We start from the raw sequence: 5,713 nt of genomic DNA, 5'->3' as shown, positions 1-5,713 counted from the left end.
CTTGAGATGAGGAGATTCTTCAGGCGAGCCCTGAATCCAGTGACGAGTGTCCTTGGTGGAAGGAGATTTGAGACGAGGACACAGAGGAAGGAGGCTGCGTGGCCAGCCAGGCAGACAGGGGACTGAAGCCACCGTGAGCCAAGGAACGCTGACAGCCCCTTACATCAGCCATGCAGGGAACGGTCAGCCCCATTCTTGAGGGGAGCTTGCCTTGAGGGAGGGGCTCGACAGTCCACAGTAGTGGGGTGGGGGGGTAGGTGGGGGGAGGGGGGCAGAGCCCATTGGGCTGAGTGCGAGGTTTGTAAGGTGATGGGGGCGACTCGGGCTGTTCTCTTCTCATGGCTTCCACTTTCTCAGCCAAGTAAGAGGTGAGATTTTCAGCTGAGTGTGAGGACAGGGCCCCGGGGCTGGACTTCCAGGTACAGGTGTTCTCTCTTGGGGTTCTGATTACATGGAGAGGGGATGGTAAGTCCAGGCACAAGTTTGCAGGTGCAGATGCCACGTACAGAACTGGCCTGCAAAGATGGGTGGGCCATTCTTCTGGAACACCTAGTCCCTCACTTTTTTCTGGGCACCACCTTCTTTGCAGATTCGGGACTCAAGCAGAAAGGAGAATGAGTGATTCTGGGAAATGGAAGGGGGCAGAACATTCTCAGGGTGGGGAAAGTAAGAGATGAGTTGAGCTGTAAAGAATGGAAAATGGGGGAGTTCCTGTCGTGGCTCAGTGGTTGACAATCCGATTAGGGACCATGAGGTTGCCGGTTCTATCTCTGGCCTTGCTCAGTGGGTTAAGGATCTGGCATTGCCATGAGCTGTGATGTAAGTTGCAGACGCAGCTTGGATCCCGCGTTGCTGTGGCTCTGGCATAGGCTTTGCAGCTATAGCTCTGATTAGACCCCTAGCGTGGGACCCTCCATATGCAGTGGGTGCAGCCCTAAAAAGACAGGAAAAAAAAAAAAAAAGAATAGAATATATTACGTTGGGAATATATTAGAATTGAGACACAGTGACAGAGATTTTAGAAATATTTGTAGTTTGATAAAGGAGTCTGCCTATGTTGCTGCTCATGGTTCGGCAGTTTTTCTAAGCACCAGCCACGAGGCCTAGATTCATTACTCAGGGTGGCCAGTGCCCTTCAAGGTTAATGGACTCCCATCTGCCTGCAGCAGGTGGAAGTTCCAGGGCCAGAGATGGAACCCCAGGCACAGCAGTGACCTGAGCCACAGCAGTGACAACAACATAGGATCCTTAACCCGCTGAGCCACCAGGGAACTCAAGGTTAATGTTTTACTGGGTGCCCCCGAGATGCATAAATGGAAAATGCATGCAGAGAAACAGAATGCCCTGTGTGCTGAAGTTTTGTCTGCCCTCTGTTCCCACTGCCCTCACCCTCCACCCCACCCCACCCTGGGCATCTGACATGCATGGACCACTGACCACCAGGCTCTCTGGCTTCCAGTTGGGTTTGGCCAGTGGGAGCTTCAGTGGATGCAGGGAGGCTGGGGCATGAGGTCTGAGGTTTATCTCTTCAGTTCCCTTCTGGGGCGTCCCCTCAGCTTGGCTGTGTCCTTGTGTACCTGTGTCAAGGTCCCTTCTCCTCTCAGCGTGTCCTGTGACCCTCTCAGGCGCCAGTGACCGCTCCCTTCCTATCCCCTCGGGCCTGGGAACCAGCCCCCTACCCTGCCCTTCCCTGGGGGCTTCCTCATGAATAGTCTCTTATCCGCACTGGGGAATGTCACCTCCTCGCCTGATACCCTGTGACTTGATAGAAAACTTCGGTTCTTTAGAGATTTCCATAGCATTCCATGCTCAGTGTTTTGTTGTGTGTTTTTTCTTGCTTCGGCGTGCAGCAGCTTGAGTGGGAATCTCAGTTCCTAGATCAGGGAATCAAACCCAGGTCAAATCCTAATGACTAGACCACCAGGGAACTCCCAAATGCTCTTTGAATAGCTGTACCATTGTCACACTCATTATTTTCCAGAAAAAGCTCTTTTGGCCACTCCTAATATTTCATTTCTTTGCATTTCCTCTTAGCGCCCCCTCCCCCAATCTCATACCTTATGCTCTTTGCCGAATGTGTGCCATGTCCATAGTCTATTTTTTTTTTTTTTTCCTTTGGTTTTTAGGGCTGCACTCACAGCACATGGAAGTTCCCAGGCTAGGGTCTAATCGGAGCTACAGCTGCTGGCCTACACCACAGCCACAGCAATGCAGGATCCTAGCTGTGTCTATGACCTACACACCAGCTCATGGCAACACCAGACCCTTAACCCACTGAGCGAGGCCAGGGATCGAACCCACATCCTCATGGATGCTAGTCAGATTTGTTTCTGCTGGGCCATGACGGGAACTCCTGGCTTAACCTGCTCTTTCTCTCAGTAGAACCATGAGCAATTCTGGAGACTCGTGCCAAGCAGGGCTCTAACTTTTTAATTTAGTTGAAAAATCCTTTGCAATGTTTATTGTAGAAAAGCTGCCAGACACGTCACTTCTTGGGTTTTGCTAAATATAAGATTAATGTAGACAGTCGTGAGACAAGGATAGGATTGACACTGACACTGGACTCTAAGAGATTTTTTTTTCTGTTTATCACTTTCTTTTTTTTTTTTTTTTTTTTTTGTCTTTTTGTCTGTTGTTGTTGTTGTTGCTATTTCTTGGGCCGCTCCTACGGCATATGGAGGTTCCCAGGCTAGGGGTTGAATCGGAGCTGTAGCCACCGGCCTACACCAGAGCCACAGCAACTCGGGATCCGAGCCGCGTCTGCAACCTACACCACAGCTCACGGCAACGCCGGATCGTTAACCCACTGAGCAAGGGCAGGGACCGAACCCGCGACCTCATGGTTCCTAGTCGGATTCGTTAACCACTGCGCCACGACGGGAACTCCTGTTTATCACTTTCAAATGAAAACTTTGTCATAAGGCCTTTCCCAAGGATATAGGCAGATCTTGGACTAGGCATGACAGTCCCCAGATTTGGCTGCTTTGTTGTGTCTGCGAAATTGAATTTGTAGCATTAACCCTCTTTTGGAAAGTTCTTTTGTGGTGCAGCAGGTTTAGGACCTAGCTTTGCTGCAACTGTGGCCCAGGTCACAACTGTGGCTACGGTTCGAACTCTAGCCTGGAAATTTCCACATGCCATGGATGCGGCCCAAACAAAACAAAACCAATCTCCTTGGGCTGGCATTCCCTCCCCCTTGCCCCACCCATCCCTCAAGCTTAATTTGCAAAGCTCATGCTCTGAGCCCTTAGGTTAATTGTCATAAAAATTAAGTGCAGGGAGTTAAGCTTAAAATTAAGCTTAAAAATGAAGAAAATAAGGCAAATATAAAATAAGTAATTTGGAGTTCCCGTTGTGGCTCAGCAGAAACAAATCCGACTAGTATCCATGAGGACGCAGGTTTGATCCCTGGCCTCGCTCAGTGGGTTAAGGCTCCGGCGTTGCCGTGGCTGTGGCATAGGCCAGTGGCTACAGCTCTGATTTGACACCTATCCTGGCAACCTCCATATGCTGCGAGTGCGGCCCTAAAAAGAGAAAAAAAAAAAAAATTAAGTGTCGAGGGTGCCCAGAGGGGTGGGGGTGGGGAGGCTGCATGCACAAGAGGCTGAGTCTTCACTGAGGACCACGTGCTGCAGGTAATGGGAATTAATGGACCCAAAGCCTCCACTGAACTAACACCTGAACTAACACCCAAAGCATCCACTGAACTAACACCTGAAGTGTACCCAGCTCAGTGATGGTGCCTGCGGGTCCTGAGGTGATGCTTGCAGCATCCTCGTGTGCCATCTTTGAAACAGGCTCCAAGGAGTTAAGACTTGTTTTTTTGTTTTGTTTTTTGTTTGTTTGTTTGTTTGTTTTGGCCAAGCCCGTGGCATGTGGAAGTTCCCAGGCCAGGGCTCGAACCCATGCCATAGCAGTGACTAGAGCCACAGCAGGGACAATGCCAGATCCTTAGTCGGCTAAACCCCTGGGGCACTCCTGGATTTGGTCTGAACTAGGATTTGGACCTGGAACGCCTGACTCTTACCTGGTGAGTCTCCTCTCCCACTGCTCCACGCAGGACAGGACTGCAGACAGAGGTCCTGGTTTGTGACCTGGTTTTTCCAGCTCCCAGTAGTGAGACCCGGGGTGTGCTGCCTGAGTGACCTAAATAGCACTTCTCCCCTTTCCGCTGGGCGGTCCGAGGGTTGCGTGTGATCACACGTGGGAACACGCAGAGCCCCTGGCCTCCCTCAAGTGGCCTCCCCGGTCTATTTCACCCTCCGGCTCATTTCCTCTATACCAAGTACTTACCCTGAAATGATCTTGCTTAATATCTGGTTCTCTTGCTCAGAACAGGTGACCCTAAGGCAGGGATTCTGCCTGCTTTCTGTCCCCGTGTGTCCTTACAGCACTTGGCTGACAAACAGTAGACGTTGAAGAAATTTTTTTTTTTTTGGTCTTTTTTGGGTGCACACATGTCCTATGGGGGTTCCCAGACTAGGGGTCAAATCGGAGCTACAGCCGCTGGCCTACACCACGGCCACAGCAACATGGGATCTGCGACCTACACCACAGTTCACGGCAACGCCGGATCCTTAACCCACTGAGCGAGGCCAGGGATGGAACCTGCATCTTCATGGGTGCTGGTCAGATTCATTTCCACTGCACCACGACGGAACTCCGTGACAAGTGTTTCTTGAGCATCTATGAATCCACCAAATACATTGAAGGGTTCAGCTCTGACTGATCCCCAAAGTTGGTGGAAGTGTGTCCAGAGCGTTGGGGACAAGTGGGCCCAGTAGTGGTGACTGCATTAACCCCTCAGCCCTGCACCTCTCTGTCAAGGTGGCATGTGATGGAGTCCCTCTTATGGCCTAGCAGGTTAAGGATCCAGTGTTGTCACTGCGGGGGCTCAGGTGGCTGCTGCGGTTCCAACCCTGGCCTGGGAACTTCTCTGTGCTGCGATGAAGCCAAAAACAAAAAACAGGGAGGTCCCCGTCGTGGCGCAGTGGTTAACGAATCCGACTAGGAACCATGAGGTTGCGGGTTCGGTTCCTGCCCTTGCTCAGTGGGTTAAGGATCCGGCGTTGCTGTGAGCTGTGGCGTAGGTTGCAGACGCAGCTCGGATCCTGCGTTGCTGTGGCTCTGGCGTAGGCCGGCGGCTACAGCTCCGATTGGACCCCTAGCCTGGGAACCTCCATATGCCATGGGAGCGGCCCAAAGAAATAGCAAAAAGACAAAAAAAGAAAAAGGTGGGGAGTTCCCATTGCGGCTCAGCAGTGACAAACCCAACCAGTATCCATGAAGATTTGGGTTTTATCCCTGGCCTCTCTCAGTGGGTTAAGGATCCTGCATTGCTGTGGCTGTGGTTGTGGCCAGCAGCTGTAGCTCCAGTTTGACCCCTAGCCTGGGAACTTCCTTATGCCACGGATGCAGCCCTCAAAAGCAAAAATAAATTAATTAAAAAAAAAAGTGGCACGTGATATCTCTCAATGGGAAGAAGCCACGTGCATCCAGGGGGCTGAACCTTGACCTTTGGCAGGATGGGCACAAGGCAGGCATGTGAACAGGTTTTGACAAATGGACACCTGCTCCTTAGAAGAGGATTTTCTCATCCTTTTCATTTCGGGCTCACATGTCACTTGACAAGCCTCAAGCTCTGATCTCTGCCCTGTGCCTCTCTGCCTCCTGCTCCTCGTGTCGTAAGTGCATCTAAAACACCCACAGAGGC

The 5,713-nt window shown here is 51.3% G+C and overlaps 1 long non-coding RNA gene across 1 annotated transcript; it reads right to left on the bottom strand.

Moving 5' to 3' along the window:
• On the bottom strand, positions 2,504 to 3,389 carry LOC110255656. Its single transcript, XR_002336268.1, has 2 exons — positions 2,885 to 3,389; positions 2,504 to 2,582 (listed from the first exon to the last, which is right to left on the bottom strand). It is a non-coding gene; the product is annotated as an uncharacterized LOC110255656 (long non-coding RNA).

Source organism: Sus scrofa, chromosome 10 (assembly GCF_000003025.6).
Source record: "Sus scrofa isolate TJ Tabasco breed Duroc chromosome 10, Sscrofa11.1, whole genome shotgun sequence".
Classification (NCBI taxonomy): domain Eukaryota; kingdom Metazoa; phylum Chordata; class Mammalia; order Artiodactyla; family Suidae; genus Sus; species Sus scrofa.
The sequence above is the reverse complement of the archived record's forward strand: the minus strand, read 5'-3'. Positions and strand labels throughout refer to the sequence as shown.